Raw genomic sequence first — 17,227 nt, forward strand, 5'->3', positions numbered from 1 at the left:
GTATTGACCTTTTAACAATATTTATTCTTCCAATCCATGAGCATGGAATGTTTTTCCATTTCTTTGTATAACTTTACATGAATTCAGATATGTGTGTATTTACGTGAAATTTTATTATATATGTAGATTCTTATCACCACAAATGTCTTCCTTATGACACCTCTTTATATTCATACCCACATCTCTCCCAGCCCCATCCATAACTCAGTGATCACTAATGTATTTAACATACTTATTTTGTGATTGAGAATTTTATATAAATTAAGCAATGTAGAATGTACCTTTTGATATTGGCTTTTTTCACTCAACATAATACCCTTGAGATGCTTCCAAATTTTTACGTATATCAATTGTTCAGTTTTTTAATTGCTGAGGAGGATCCCATGGTACAGATGTATCACTCTTTATTGATCTATTAAAAAGATATTTGGAGTGTTTACTCCTTTTTTTGCTATTACAAATAAAGCTACTATTAATCATACAAGGTTATTTATTTAGACATGTATTTTTTCAAGTATTTAAGAGCGACTGAATCCCAAGCAGGCTGCATGCTGTCAGCACAGTCTGATGTGAGGATCCAACTCATGAACCATGAGATCATGACCTAAGTCGAAATCAAGAGTGAACTGCTTAACCAACCAAGCCACCCAGGCACCCCAATTTGGCCATGTGTTTTTTTTCTCTGGGTAAGTGCCCAGGAATACAATTGCTAGTCATATGGTAAATGTATGTTTTTCAATTCTTCAAAAAGAATCTAAATATTTGGAGGGGCTATACCATTTTGTATTCCCACTAGCCCTAGATGAGGGATGGTCTTCAGAGGTATCATTTATTCACCAAAAATATCTCATGTCCAGTGTCATGCTTTTGAGTACATGGGTATTTGGTTAAGAAGAATGCAAAACATGATATATATCATAAATGCTTATCATCTTACTTTAGAGTTCTCATCCTATTTTTGATGGCATCCTTGATCCTATCATCCAACCCAGATGTTATTGACCATTCCTAGACTTCTTCCCATGTTTTTTAAAAAATTTAATGTTTATTTTTGAAAGAGCAGGGGGAAGGCGGGAGAGGAAGACATAAAATCTGAAGTAGGCTCCAGGCTCCAAGCTGTCAGCATAGAGCTCATTGCAGGGCTCAAACCCATGAACAGCGATATCATGACCTGAGCAGAAGTCGGACATTTAACTAATGGAGCCACCCAGGTGCCCCAGTCCTTCCTGTATTTAACATTTACCTCCATTTTTGACTTATTAGTCCATTCCTGGACTACCTTCATATTGAAGATTCGTTCTTCTATCTCTACCAAGTTATTTCTCCTTTTCTAGATTAACCTAAGTGGTGACAATACCCTTGCATAGTAAGTGTGATCCAGGTGATAGAGCCAGGTCATTTTCAGAAAATAAAGCCTGATTTACTCTTATTCATAAACCCAAATGTGGGGTTGAGGATATAGCTGCAACCTCTTCTAGCTCAATGGCTGTAGAATGAAATACAAAATGAAATATCTCTCTTGATATAAAGCTTGCAATCCAAACCAGTCTTGAGAGAAAAAGAACAAAGCAGGAGGTGTCATGATCCCAGATTTCAAGTATAATAATTAAAACAGCATGGTGCAGGCACAAAAATAGATAAATGGAAGAGAACAAAGAGCCCCCAAATAAATACATGCTTATATAGTCAATTAACCTATGACAAAAGAACTATTTTTAAAGAATCGCACTATTTTTAAAGAAATCCTAGAGCTAAAGATTGAACTGAAAAATTAAACAGAGGCGGTCAACAGCAGACTAGAGAAATCATTTTCCAGCTAACTCCAAGACAGGTCATTTGAAATTATCCAGTCAGAGGAGCGAAGAGGGAGGGAAGGGAGAAAGAAAAGGAATAAAAAGAAAGGGAAGGAAGGAAGGAAAAAAAGGATGGTGAAGGTTCCTTAAGGGACTTAAAGAATACTTCAAGGGCACCAATATATGCATTATGGGAGCACCAGAAGGCACAAAGAGACAAAAAAAGGACCTGAAGATTTATTCAAGGAAATAATGGCTTAACATCTCAAATCTAGAGAAAGAAATAGGTATCCAGATTCAGGAAGCCCAAAATACCCAAAGATACTCACAGTGAGACACATAGTAATCAAATTGTCAAAAGTCACAGGCAAAGGAAAATTTTGACAGTAGCAAGATCAAAGTGACTTGTCCCATAAAAAGGTAATACCAATAAAACCCTTAGTGAATTGTCAGCAGAAGCCTTGCAGGCCAGAAAAGAATGGGGTGATATATTCAAAGTATTGGATTAGGGTCAGGTCAGGTGGAGTCAAACAAGAATACTGTACATGGCAGTTGTGTATACTGAAAACTATTAAGCACTGATGAAAGAAAAATTGAAGACATAAATAAGTGGAAAGCTATTCCACGTTCATGGATTAGAAAAATATTAAAATTTCCAAGCCACAGAAGACAGACTCAATGCAATCCCTATCAAATTTCCAATGTCTTTTTTTTTCACAGAAATAGAAAAAAAACCCAAAACAATTCTAGCATTTATATGGAACCACAGAAGACCCCAAATATCCAAAGACATTCTGAGTAAAAAGAACAATGCTGGAGGCATTTCACTTCCCGATTTCAAATTACATTATAAAGCTACAGTTATCAAAACTGTATGGTACTGGCACAAAACAGAGCAATGGAACAAGAGAACCTGGGCGGGGGGGGGGGGGGGGCACCTAAGCATATACATTCAAATAATTTTCAACAAGTGAACTAAGAAAATTGGATATCCACATAGAAAATTAAACTGGACCCATATTTTACAGAATACACAAAAATCAAAGCAAAATAAAGACAATGAAACCCAACACCATAAAACTCCTAAGGGAAAACAGAGAAGAAGATCTTTGACAGTATCCATAGCAATGATTTTTTGATGGGACACCAAAAGAACAGGCCAAAAATGCAAAAATGAACAAATGGGACACTAAAAAGCTTCTGCATGGTGAAGACAATTAATTGACAAAGGCAATCTACAGATTGGGATGAAATATTTGTATACTGTATATGTGATAAGGGTTTAATATAAAAATATATAAGAAATCCTAGAACTGAGTAGAAAAAACAACCTGATTGAAAAATAGACCAAGGAACTGAACAGATTTTTTTCCAAAGGAGACCTACAAATGCACAACATGTATATGCAAAGATGCACAATATAACTAAAAACCAGGGAAATTCAAATCAAAGCCACAACAAGGAATCATTTCATACCTGTTAAAGCTGCTGCTTTATAAAAATAAAGATAACAACTATTGATGAGGATGTAGAGAAATTGATACCCTTGTATATTATCTTTAGGAAGGTAAATTAATGCAGCCTCTATGGAAAACAGTATGAAGTTCCTCAAAAAATTAAAAATAGAATTTTCATATGATCCAGGAATCGCAGTTGTGGGTATATATCCAAAAGAATTGAAATCAGGATCTCAAAATGATGCCTGCATTCCCATGTTCATTGAAGTAATATTGACAATAGCCAAGATATGCAAACAACTTAAACATCTTTCGACAGATAAATGGATAAAGAAAAAGTGGTATATACTTACAATGGATTATTCAGACTTAAAAAGGAAGGCAAGTCTGGATATGGGACAAGGTGGATGAATCGGAAGGACATGCTAGGTGAAAAAAGCCAGTCAGAGGAAGACAAATATCGTATGGTTCCACTTTTATGAGGTATATAAAAGAGTAAAACTTGGAAAAACAAAGAATGGCAGTTACCAGGGCTGTGGGGATGGACAAACTGGAAGTTACCGTGTAACAGATATAAACTTTTAGTTATGCAAGACAAATAAATTGTGCCTACACCTAACGTACTATATTATACATTTTTAAGTCTGTTGAGGTTTTGGGGGGAGATACTGGAGTAAGAGGATCCTGAGCTTACCTCATCCTATGGACACAATGACATAACCACATCTATGCAACCAACTCTGAAAGTGACCTGAAAACTGCAGGACAGATCTTCCACAGCTAATCAGAAGGTCACATTGAAAAGGGTGGAGGGTCAGAGATTCCATTGGGAACTAAAACCCCAGCACAACTAGCCACAGGTGGGAGAGACATCACAAGCATGGAGGAGTGTATCTGACCCCACCCCAGCTACCCCAGGCAGTGGGGACCCACACTGAGAAGCTAAGTACCCATAACATTTGGCTATGAAGCCCAGCAGGCTGACTTTTATTCAACATAGTACTTGAAGTCCTAGCCAGAGTAATCAGGTAAGAAAAAGAAATACACAATCCAGAGAGTGAAGGCGAGAGAATATTGTAAACCCTCTGTCTGGTAAGAGGTTAATATTGCATATGTATATGTATATGTATATGTATATAGCATATATATGTATATATGTATATATATAGCATATATATGTATATATATACATATATACATACATATGTATATATGTGTATATATATTGCACATATGTATAAATATATATAAATATATATATTGCACATATAAAAGAACTATAATAGAAGAGAAAAAAATACCCAATTTAAAAATGAGCAAAGGAACTGGATACATATTTCCTTAAATCATACACATGGCCACCATGTATCTGAAAAGATACTCAACTTCACTCATCATCAGGGAAATGCAAGTCAAAACCACAATGAGATATCACCTCACACCTGTTAGAATGACTATTATCAAAAAGACATGTGTTGGCAAGGATGTGGAGAAAAGGGAACATGTGTGCACTGTCATTAGGGACGTAAATTGGTGCAGTCACTATGAAAAACAGTATGCAGGATCCTCAAAACATTAAAATTAAAACTACCTTATGGATTTAGCAATTTCACTCCTGGGTTTCAATCAAAAAAAAAAAAAAAACACCTAAAAAGAAATAAGTTCGAAGAACCCAGTCACAAGAGGTTGAGGAGAAGATGGAGGTGTAGGAGGACGCTGGGCTCACCGCGTTCTACTGATCACTTAGATTCCACCCACATCTGCCTAAATAACCCAGAAAACTGCCATAAGACTAGCAGAAGGGACTCTCCAGAGCCAGGCATAGACAAGAGGCACACGTAAGAGGGTAAGAAGGGTGGAGAGGCGGTGCGCACTACACGGACTGGCAGGAGGAAGCTGGCGCAGTGGATGGGGCAGGCCACACTGCAAGGCAGAGCCCCCCAAGTCTGGTTTGCAAAAGCAGAGGGGCCAGACTCCATAAGTTCTGGCAGCCAGCAGGACTTAACATCTGGAACGTTAAAAGTCAACAGCTCTGCTCAGAGAGCGGGAGGACAAGAAGACACCAGGAGGGAGAGTTGTTGAGCCCCAGAAGACAGAGCTCAGCTCAGCGGGGAACAAAGGTGCTGGCCAGCACCATCTCCCTCACCCATCTCCCAGACGAAATCCCAAAGGGAACCAGTTCCCATCACTGAACTTGCTTGCACCGCACAAACGCCCAACGCTGTGCTTCTGTGGATCCATCATTCTGATGGGTCTGCCTGCCTTCCTCCCGGTGCTGCAGGGCCCCTCCCGCAGGGCACAGCAAAGCAAGCTGAACCTGCCCCTCCCGCCCCTGTGCACCTTGTGGATCCACCCCGGCTAATATGCCAGATCCCATCGAGTCAGCACCATGAGCCTGGCAGTGTACAAGTAGCCCAGACAGGGGCCACACCACTCCACAGTGAGTGCTGCCCCTGGGAGAGGGAAAGATAAGGTACACCAGTCTGACTGTGGCCCCAGCAGTGGGATGGGGGCAGACATCACGTCTGACTGTGGCCTGCCCACCAACACAAGTTACTCCTGACAGCACAGGGGAAGTGCCCCCACAGTTCCGCACCACTCAAGGGACTATCCAAGATGACGAAATGGAAGAATTCTCCTCAAAAGAAACTCCAGGAAGCAGTGACAGCTAAAGAATTTATAAAAAACAATTTAAGCAATATAATGGAACAAGAATTTAGAATAATAGTCATAAAATTAATCGCTGGGCTTGAAAAAAGTATAGAGGACAGCAAAGAATCTATTAATACAGAGATCAAGGGACTAAGAAACAGTCATGAGGAGATAAAAAATGCTGTAAATGAGGTGCAAAATAAAATGGAGGCGACCAAGCTCGGATTGAAGAGGCAGAAGGGAAAATAGGTGAATTAGAAGATAAAATTTTGGAAAAAGAGGAAGTTGAGAAAAAGAGATAAAAAAATCCAGGAGTATGAGGGGAGAATTAGAAAACTAAGTGATGCAATCAAGTGTAACAATATCCGTATAATAGGGATTCCAGAAGAGGAAGGGAGAGAGAAAGGGGCTGAAGGTGTATTTGAACAAATCATAGTTGAGAACTTCCCTGATCTGGGGAAGGAAACAGGCATTTGAAATCCAAGAGGCACAGAGAACTCCCTTCAGACATAACTTGAATCGATCTTCTGCATGACATATCATAGTGAAACTGGCAAAATACAAAGATAAAGAGAAAATTCTGAAAGCAGCTAGGGATAAACAGGCTCTAAACTACAAAGGGAGACCCATAAGACTAGTGGCAGACCTATCTTCTGAAACTTGGCAGGCCAGAAAGGAATGGCAGGAAATCTTCAATGTGATAAACAGAAAAAATATGCAGCCAAGAATCCTTTATCAAGCAAGTCTGTCATTCAGAATAGAAGGAGAGATAAAGGTCTTCCCAAACAAACACTGAAGGAATTCATCACCACTAAACCAGCCCTACAAGAGATCCTAAGGGGGATTCTGTGAGTGAAATGTTGCAATAAACACAAAGTACCAGAGACATCACTACAAGCATGAAACCTACAGACATCACAATGACTCTAAACCCATATCTTCCTATAATAACAGTGAATGTAAATGGACTAAATGCTCCAACCAAAAAACATAGGGTATCAGAATGGATAAAAAAAAAAAAAAAAAAACAAACCAAGACCCATCTATTTGCTGTCTACAAGTGACTCATTTTAGACCTGAGGACACCTTCAGATTGAAAGTGAGGGGATGGAGAACTACCTATCATGCTACTAGAAGTCAAAAAAAAAGCTGGAGTAGCCATACTTATATAGACAAACTAGACTTTAAATTAAAGGCTATAACAAGGGCATTATATAATAATTACAAGGTCTATCCATCAAGAAGAACTAACAATTATAAATGTCTATGCACCAAATACGGGAGCCCCCAAATATATAAAAACAATTAATCACAAACATAAGCAACCTTATTGATAAGAATGTGGTAATTGCAGGGGACTTTAATACTCCACTTACAGAAATGGATAGATCATCTAGACACACAGTCAATAAAGAAACAAGGGCCCTGAATGATACATTGGATGAGATGGACTTGACAGATGTATTTAGAACTCTTCATCCCAAAGCAACAGAATATACTTTCTTCTCGAGTGCACAAGGAACATTCTCCAAGGTAGATCATATACTGGGTCACAAAACAGCCCTTCATAAGTATACAAGAATTGAGATCATACCATGCATACTTTCAGACCCCAATGCTAGGAAGCTTGAAATCAACCACAGGAAAAAGTCTGGAAAACCTCCAAAACCGTGAAGGTTAAGAACACCCTACTAAAGAATGAATGGGTCAACCAGGCAATTAGAGAAGAAATTAAAAAATACATGGAAACAAATGAAAATGAAAATACAACAATCCAAACACTTTGGGATGCAGCAAAGGCAGTCCTGAGGGGAAGATACATTGCAATCCAGGCCTATCTCAAGAAACAAGAAAAATTCCAAATACCTAATCTAACAGCACACCTAAAGAAAATAGAAGCATAACAGCAAAGACACCCCAAACCCAGCAGAAGAAGAGAAATAATAAAGATCAGAGCAGAAATAAACAATATAGAATCTAAAAAAACGTTAGAGCAGATCAACGAAACCAAGAGTTGGTTTTTTGAAAAAATAAACAAAATTGATAAACCTCTAGCCAGGCTTCTCAAAAAGAAAAGGGAGATGACCCAAATAGATAAAATTATGAATGAAAATGGAATTATTACAACCAATCCCTCAGAAATACAAGCAAGTATCAGGGAATACTATGAAAAATTATATGCCAACAAACTAGACAACCTGGAAGAAATGGACAAATTCCTAAGCACCCACACACTTCCAAAACTCAAACAGGAAGAAATAGAAAACTTGAACATACCCATAACCAGTGAAGAAATTGAATCAGTTACCAAAAATCTCCCAACAAATAAGAGTCCAGGACCAGATGGCTTCCCTGGGGAATTCTACCAGACATTTAAAGCAGAGATAATACCTATCCTTCTCAAGCTGTTCCAAAAAATAGAAAGGGAAGGAAAACTTCCAGACTCATTCTATGAAGCCAGTATTACTTTGGTTCCTAAACCAGACAGAGACCCAGCAAAAAAAGAGAACTACAGGCCAATATCCCTGATGAATATGGATGCAAAAATTCTCAGTAAGATACTAGCAAATCAAATTCAACAGCATATAAAAAGAATTATTCATCATGATCAAGTGTGAGTCATTCCTGGGATGCAGGGCTGGGTCAACATTTACAAATCAATCAATGTGATACATCACATTAATAAAAGAAAAGAACCATATGATCCTGTCTATTGATGCAGAAAAAGCATTTGCCAAAATTCGGCATCCTTTCTTAATAAAAACCCTCGAGAAAGTCAGAATAGAAGGAACATACTTAAACATCATCAAAGCCATTTATGAAAAGCCCACAGCTAACATCATCCTCAATGGGGAAAAACTGAGAGCTTTTTCCCTGAGATCAGGAACACGACAGGGATGTCCACTCTCACTGCTGTTGTTTAATATAGTGTTGGAAGTTCTAGCATCAGCAATCAGACAACAAAAGGAAATCAAAGGCATCAAAATTGGCAATGATGATGTCAAGCTTTCACTTTTTGCAGATGACATGATATTATACATGGAAAACCTGACAGACTCCACCAAAAGTCTGCTAGAACTGATACATGAATTCAGCAAAATCGCAGGATACAAAATCAATGTACAGAAATCAGTTGCATTCTTATACACTAATAATGAAGCAACAGAAAGACAAATAAAGAAACTGATCCCAATCACAATTGCACCAAGAATCATAAAATACCTAGGAATAAACCTAACCAAAGATGTAAAATATCTGTATGCTGAAAACTATAGAAAGCTTATGAAGAAAATTGAATAAAAATACAAAGAAATGGAAAAACATTCCGTGCTCATGGATTGGAAGAATAAATAGTTAAAATAGCAATACTACCCAAAACAATCTACACATTCAATGCAATCCCAATCAAAATTGCACCGCATTCTTCTCAAAGCTAGAACAAGCAATCCTAACATTTGTATGGAACCACAAAAGACCCTGAATAGCCAAAGTAATATTGAAGAAAAAAACCAAAGCGGGAGGCATCACAATCCCAGACTTTAGCCTCTACTACAAAGCTGTAATCATCAAGACAGCACGGTATTGGCACAAAAACAGACACAGACCAATGGAATAGAATAGAGACTCCAGAATTGGACCCACCAAAGTATGGCCAACTAATCTTTGACAAAGCGGGAAAGAATATCCAATGGAAAAAAGACAGTCCCTTTAACAAATGGTGCTGGGAGAACTGGACAGCAACATGAAGAAGAATGAAACTAGACCACTTTCTTACACCATACACAAAAATAAACTCGAAATGGATGAAGGAACTGAATGTGAGACAGGAAACTATCATAACCGTAGAGGAGAAAGCAGGCAAGAACTTCTTTGACCTCAGCTGCAGCAATTTTTTTTTCGGCCCATCTCCAAAGACAAGGGAATTAAAAGCAAAAGTGAATTATTGGGACCTCATCAAGATAAAAACATTCTGCACTGCCAAGGAAACAACCAACAAAACTAACAGGCAACCAACAGAATGGGAAAAGATATTTGCAAATGATGTATCAGATAAAGGGCTAGTATTTAAAATCCATAAAGAACTCACCAAACTACACATCCAAAAACAAATAATCCAGTGAAGAAATGGGCAGAAGACATGAATAGACACTTTTCTAAAAAGACATCCAGATGGCCAACAGACACATGAAAAGATGCTCAATGCCACTCACCATCAGGGAAATACAAATCAAAACTACAATGAGATATCACCTCACACCAGTCAGAGTAACTATAATGAACAAATTGGGAGATTATAGATGCTGGTGAGGATGTGGAGAAATGGGAACCCTCTTGCACTGCTGGTGGGAATGCAAACTGATGCAGTCACTCTGGAAAATAGTGTGGAGGTTCCTCAAAAAATTAAAAACAGGATAGATAGGAAGATGGCGGGGTAGGAGGACGCTGGGCTCACCGCGTGTCCTGCTGATCACTTAGATTCCACCTACACCTGCCTAAATAACCCAGAAAACCACCAGAGGATTAGCAGAATGGAGTCTCTGGAGCCAAGCGCAGACTAGAGGCCCACGGAAGAGGGTAGGAAGGGCGGCGACGCGGTGCGCGCTCCACGGACTGGCGGGAGGGAGCCGGAGTGGAGGGGCAGCCTGCCGGCCAAGCAGAGCCCCCCAGTCTGGCTTGCAAAAGTGGAGGGGCCTGACGGACTGTGTTCCGACAGCAAGCGCGACTTGGCGTCTGGGAGGTCATAAGTGAACAGCTCTGCTCAGAAAGCGGGAAGGCTGGAGGACAAAGGAAGGGAGAGCTGCTGAGCCCCCGGAGGACAGAGCTCAGTTTGGTGGGGAACAAAGGCGCTCGCCAGGGCCATCTCCTTCGCCCATCCCCTAGCCAAAATCCCAAAGGGAACCAGTTCCTGCCAGGGAACTTGCTCGCTCCACGAAAACACTCAACTCTGTGCTCCTGCGGAGCCAAACCTCCTGCAGCGGATCTGACTCCCTCCCGCTGCCACAGGGCCCCTCCTGAAGTGGATCACCTAAGGAGAAGCGAGCTAAGCCTGCCCCTCCTGCTCCCGTGCACCTTGCCTACCCACCCCAGCTAATACGCCAGATCCCCAGCACCACAAGCCTGGCAGTGTGCAAGTATCCCAGATGGGCCACGCCACCCCACAGTGAATCCCGCCCCTAGGAGAGGGGAAGAGAAGGCACACACCAGTCTGACTGTGGCCCCAGTGGTGGGCTGGGGGCAGACATCAGGACTGACTGCAGCCCCGCCCACCAACTCCAGTTATACACCACAGCACAGGGGAAGTGCCCTGCAGGTCCTCACCAATCCAGGGACTATCCAAAATGACCAAACGGAAGAATTCCCCTCAGAAGAATCTCCAGGAAATAACAACAGCTAATGAACTGATCAAAAAGGATTTAAATAATATAACAGAGTGAATTTAGAATAATAGTCATAAAATTAATCGCTGGGCTTGAAAACAGTATAGAGGACAGCAGAGAATCTCTTGCTACAGAGATCAAGGGACTAAGGAACAGTCAGGAGGAGCTGAAAAAACACTTTAAACGAAATGCAAAACAAAATGGAAACCACGACGGCTCGGCTTGAAGAGGCAGAGGAGAGAATAGGTGAACTAGAAGATAAAGTTATGGAAAAAGAGGAAGCTGAGAAAAAGAGAGATAAAAAAATCCAGGAGTATGAGGGGAAAATTAGAGAACTAAGTGATACACTAAAAAGAAATAATATACGCATAATTGGTATCCCAGAGGAGGAAGAGAGAGGGAAAGGTGCTGAAGGGGTACTTGAAGAAATAATAGCTGAGAACTTCCCTGAACTGGGGAAGGAAAAAGGCATTGAAATCCAAGAGGCACAGAGAACTCCCTTCAGACGTAACTTGAATTGATCTTCTGCACAACATATCATAGTGAAACTGGCAAAATACAAGGATAGAGAGAAAATTCTGAAAGCAGCAAGGGATAAACGTGCCCTCACATATAAAGGGAGACCTATAAGACTCGTGACTGATCTCTCTTTTGAAACTTGGCAGGCCAGAAAGGACTGGCACGATATCTTCAGTGTGCTAAACAGAAAAAATATGCAGCCGAGAATCCTTTATCCAGCAAGTCTGTCATTTAGAATAGAAGGAGAGATAAAGGTTTTCCCAAACAAACAAAAACTGAAGGAATTTGTCACCACTAAACCAGCCCTACAAGAGATCCTAAGGGGGATCCTGTGAGACAAAGTGCCAGAGACATCACTACAAGCATAAAACATACAGATATCACAATGACTCTAAACCCGTATCTTTCTATAATAACACTGAATGTAAATGGATTAAATGCGCCAACCAGAAGACATAGGGTATCAGAATGGATAAAAAAAACAAGACCCATCTATTTGCTGTCTACAAGAGACTCATTTTAGACCTGAGGACACCTTTAGATTGAGAGTGAGGGGATGGAGAAATATTTGTCATGCTACTGGAAGCCAAAACAAAGCTGGAGTAGCCATACTTGTATCAGACAAACTGACTTTAAATTAAAGGCTGTAACAAGAAATGAAGAAGGGCATTATATAATAATTACAGGGTCTATCCATCAGGAAGAGCTAACAATTATAAATGTCTATGCACCGAATGCCGGAGCCCCCAAATATATAAAACAATTACTCACAAACATAAGCAACCTTATTGATAAGAATGTGATCATTGCAGGGGACTTTAACACTCCACTTACAGAAATGGATAGATCATCTAGACACACGGTCAATAAAGAAACAAGGGCCCTGAATGATACATTGGATCAGATGGACTTGACAGATATACTTAGAACTCTGCATCCCAAAGCATCAGAATATACTTTCTTCTTGAGTGCACATGGAACATTCTCCAAGATAGATCATATACTGGGTCACAAAACAGCCCTTCATAAGTATACAAGAATTGAAATTATACCATGCATACTTTCAGACCACAATGCCATGAAGCTTGAAATCAACCACAGGAAAAAGTCTGGAAAACCTCCAAAAGCGTGGAGGTTAAAGAACACCCTACTAAAGAATGAGTGGGTCAACCAGGCAATTAGAGAAGAATTTAAAAAATATATGGAAACAAACAAAAATGAAAATACAACAATCCAAACGCTTTGGGACACAGCGAAGGCAGTCCTGAGAGGAAAATACATTGCAATCCAGGCCTATCTCAAGAAACAAGAAAAATCCCAAATACAAAATCTAACAGCACACCTAAAGGAAATAGAAGCAGAACAGCAAAGGCAGCCTAAACCCAGCAGAAGAAGAGAAATCATAAAGATCAGAGCAGAAATAAACAATATAGAATCTAAAAAAACTGTAGAGCAGATCAATGAAACCAAGAGTTGGTTTTTGAAAAAATAAAATTGACAAACCTCTAGCCAGGCTTCTCAAAAAGAAAAGGGAGATGACCCAAATAGATAAAATCATGAATGAAAATGGAATTATTACAACCAATCCCTCAGAGATACAAACAATTATCAGGGAATACTATGAAAAATTATATGCCAACAAACTAGACAACCTGGAAGAAATGGACAAATTCCTAAACACCCACACTCTTCCAAAACTCAATCAGGAGGAAATAGAAAGCTTGAACAGACCCATCACCAGCGAAGAAATTGAATCAGTTATCAAAAATCTCCCAACAAATAAGAGTCCAGGACCAGATGGCTTCCCAGGGGAGTTCTACCAGACGTTTAAAGCAGAGATAATACCTATCCTTCTCAAGCTATTCCAAGAAATAGAAAGGGAAGGAAAACTTCCAGACTCATTCTATGAAGCCAGTATTACTTTGGTTCCTAAACCAGACAGAGACCCAGTAAAAAAAGAGAACTACAGGCCAATATCCCTGATGAATATGGATGCAAAATTCTCAATAAGATACTAGCAAATCAAATTCAACAGCATATAAAAAGAATTATTCACCATGATCAAGTGGGATTCATTCCTGGGATGCAGGGCTGGTTCAACATTCACAAATCAATCAACGTGATGCATCACATTAATAAAAAAAAAAAAGAGAGAAGAACCATATGATCCTGTCAATCGATGCAGAAAAGGCCTTTGACAAAATCCAGCACCTTTTCTTAATAAAAACCCTTGAGAAAGTCGGGATAGAAGGAACATACTTAAACATCATCAAAGCCATTTATGAAAAGCCCACAGCTAACATCATCCTCAATGGGGAAAAACTGAGAGCTTTTTCCCTGAGATCAGGAACACAACAGGGATGTCCACTCTCACCGCTGTTGTTTAATATAGTGTTGGAAGTTCTAGCATCAGCAATCAGACAACAAAAGTAAATCAAAGGCATCAAAATTGGCAAAGATGAAGTCAAGCTTCTGCTTTTTGCAGATGACATGATATTATACATGGAAAATCCGATAGACTCCACCAGAAGTCTGCTAGAACTGATATATGAATTCAGCAAAGTTGCAGGATACAAAATCAATGTACAGAAATCAGTTGCATTCTTATACACTAACAATAAAACAACAGAAAGACAAATAAAGAAACTGATCCCATTCACAATTGCACCAAGAAGCATAAAATACCTAGGAATAAACCTAACTAAAGATGTAAAAGATCTGTATGCTGAAAACTATAGAAAGCTTATGAAGGTAATTGAAGAAGATATAAAGAAATGGAAAGACATTCCCTGCTCATGGATTGGAAGAATAAATATTGTCAAAATGTCAATACTACCCAAAGCTATCTACACATTCAATGCAATCCCAATCAAAATTGCACCAGCATTCTTCTCAAAACTAGAACAAGCAATCCTAAAATTCATATGGAACCACAAAAGGCCCCGAATAGCCAAAGTAATTTTGAAGAAGAAGACCAAAGCAGGAGGCATCACAATCCCAGACGTTAGCCTCTACTACAAAGCTGTAATCATCAAGACAGCATGGTATTGGCACAAAAACAGACACATAGACCAATGGAATAGAATAGAAACCCCAGAACTAGACCCACAAACGTATGGCCAACTAATCTTTGACAAAGCAGGAAAGAACATCCAATGGAAAAAAGACAGTCTTTTTGACAAATGGTGCTGGGAGAACTGGACAGCAACATGCAGAAGGTTGAAACTAGACCACTTTCTCACACCATTCACAAAAATAAACTCAAAATGGATAAAGGACCTGAATGTGAGACAGGAAACCATCAAAACCCTACAGGAGAAAGCAGGAAAAGACCTCTCTGACCTCAGCTGTAGCAATCTCTTACTCGACACATCCCCAAAGGCAAGGGAATTAAAAGCAAAAATGAATTACTGGGACCCTATGAAGATAAAAAGCTTCTGCACAGCAAAGGAAACAACCAACAAAACTAAAAGGCAACTAACGGAATGGGAAAAGATATTTGCAAATGACATATCGGACAAAGGGCTAGTATCCAAAATCTATAAAGAGCTCACCAAACTCCACACCCCAAAAACAAATAATCCAGTGAAGAAATGGGCAGAAAACATAAATAGATACTTCTCTAAAGAAGACATCCGGATGGCCAACAGGCACATGAAAAGATGCTCAACATCGCTCCTTATCAGGGAAATACAAATCAAAACCACACTCAGATATCACCTCACGCCAGTCAGAGTGGCCAAAATGAACAAATCAGGAGACTATAGATGCTGGAGAGGATGTGGAGAAACGGGAACCCTCTTGCACTGTTGGTTGGAATGCAAATTGGTGCAGCCGCTCTGGAAAGCAGTGTGGAGGTTCCTCAGAAAATTAAAAATAGACCTACCCTATTACCCAGCAATAGCACTGCTAGGAATTTATCCAAGGGATACAGGAGTACTGATGCATAGGGGCACTTGTACCTCAATGTTTATAGCAGTACTCTCAACAATAGCCAAGTTATGGAAAGAGCCTAAATGTCCATCAACTGATGAATGGATAAAGAAATTGTGGTTTATATACACAATGGAATACTACGTGGCAATGAGAAAGAATGAAATATGGCCTTTTGTAGCAACGTGGATGGAACTGGAGAGTGTGATGCTAAGTGAAATAAGCCATACAGAGAAAGACAGATACCATATGGTTTCACTCTTATGTGGATCCTGAGAAACTTAACAGAAACCCATGGGGTAGGGGAAGGAAAAAAAAAAAAAAAAAGAGGTTAGAGTGGGAGAGAGCCAAAGCATAAGAGACGGTTGAAAACTGAGAACAGGCTGAGGGTTGATGGAGGGTGGGAGAGAGGGGAGGGTGGGGGATGGGTATTGAGGAGGGCACCTTTTGGGATGAGCACTGGGTGTTGTATGGAAACCAATTTGACAATAAATTTCATATATTGGGAAAAAAAATTAAAAATAGAACTACCCTATGACACAGCAATAGCACTGCTAGGAATCTACCCAAAGGATACAGCAGTGCTGATGCATAGAGGCACATGTATCCCAACGTTTATAGCAGCACTTTCAACAATAGCCAAATTATGGAAAGAGCCTAAATGTCCATCAACTGACGAATGGATAAAGAAGATGTGGTTTATATATACAACGGAATACTACTTGGTAATGAGAAAGAATGAAGTCTGGCCATTTGCAGCAACATATATGGAACTGGAGGGTATTATGCTAAGTGAAATAAGCCAGGCAGAGAAAGACAGACCTCCTATGTTTTCACTCATATGTGGATCTTGAGAAACTTAACCGAAGACCATGGGGGAGGGAAAGGGGGAAAAAAGTTACAGAGAGGGAGGGAGCCAAACCATAAGAGACTCTTAAGGACTGAGAACAAACTGAGAGTTGATGGAGGGTGGGGGAGAGAGGAAAGTGGGTGATGGGCAGGGAGGAGGGCACTTGTTGGGATTAGCACTGGGTGTTATATGGAAACCAATTTGACAATAAATTACATTAAAAAATAAATAAAATAGAAATAAATAAAATAAAAATAAAATAAATAAATAAATAAATAAATAAATAAATAAATAAAATAAAAACAAAACAAATGAAAGAACAAAAATTAAACCTGAGGAAATTTTCAAATATTTATTTATATCTTCAATAACTTTAAATTCATTCCATTTTAACATAAAAAATTTTATGTAGAATAACTGTTTAAAAAAAAATTCAGGGGTGCCTAGGTGGCTCAGTTGGTTAAGCATCCAACTTCAGCTCAAGTCACGATCTCATGGTTCATGGATTCAAGCCCCACATCAGGCTCTGTGCTGAAAGCTCAGAGCCTGGAGCCTGCTTTAGATTCTGTGTCTCTCTCTTTCTCTGCCTCTCCTCCACTCACCCTCTTTCTCCTTCCCTTCCCCCCATAAAAACCTTTTTTAAAA

This window comes from Panthera tigris, chromosome E2, assembly GCF_018350195.1.
Source record: "Panthera tigris isolate Pti1 chromosome E2, P.tigris_Pti1_mat1.1, whole genome shotgun sequence".
Lineage (NCBI taxonomy): Eukaryota > Metazoa > Chordata > Mammalia > Carnivora > Felidae > Panthera > Panthera tigris.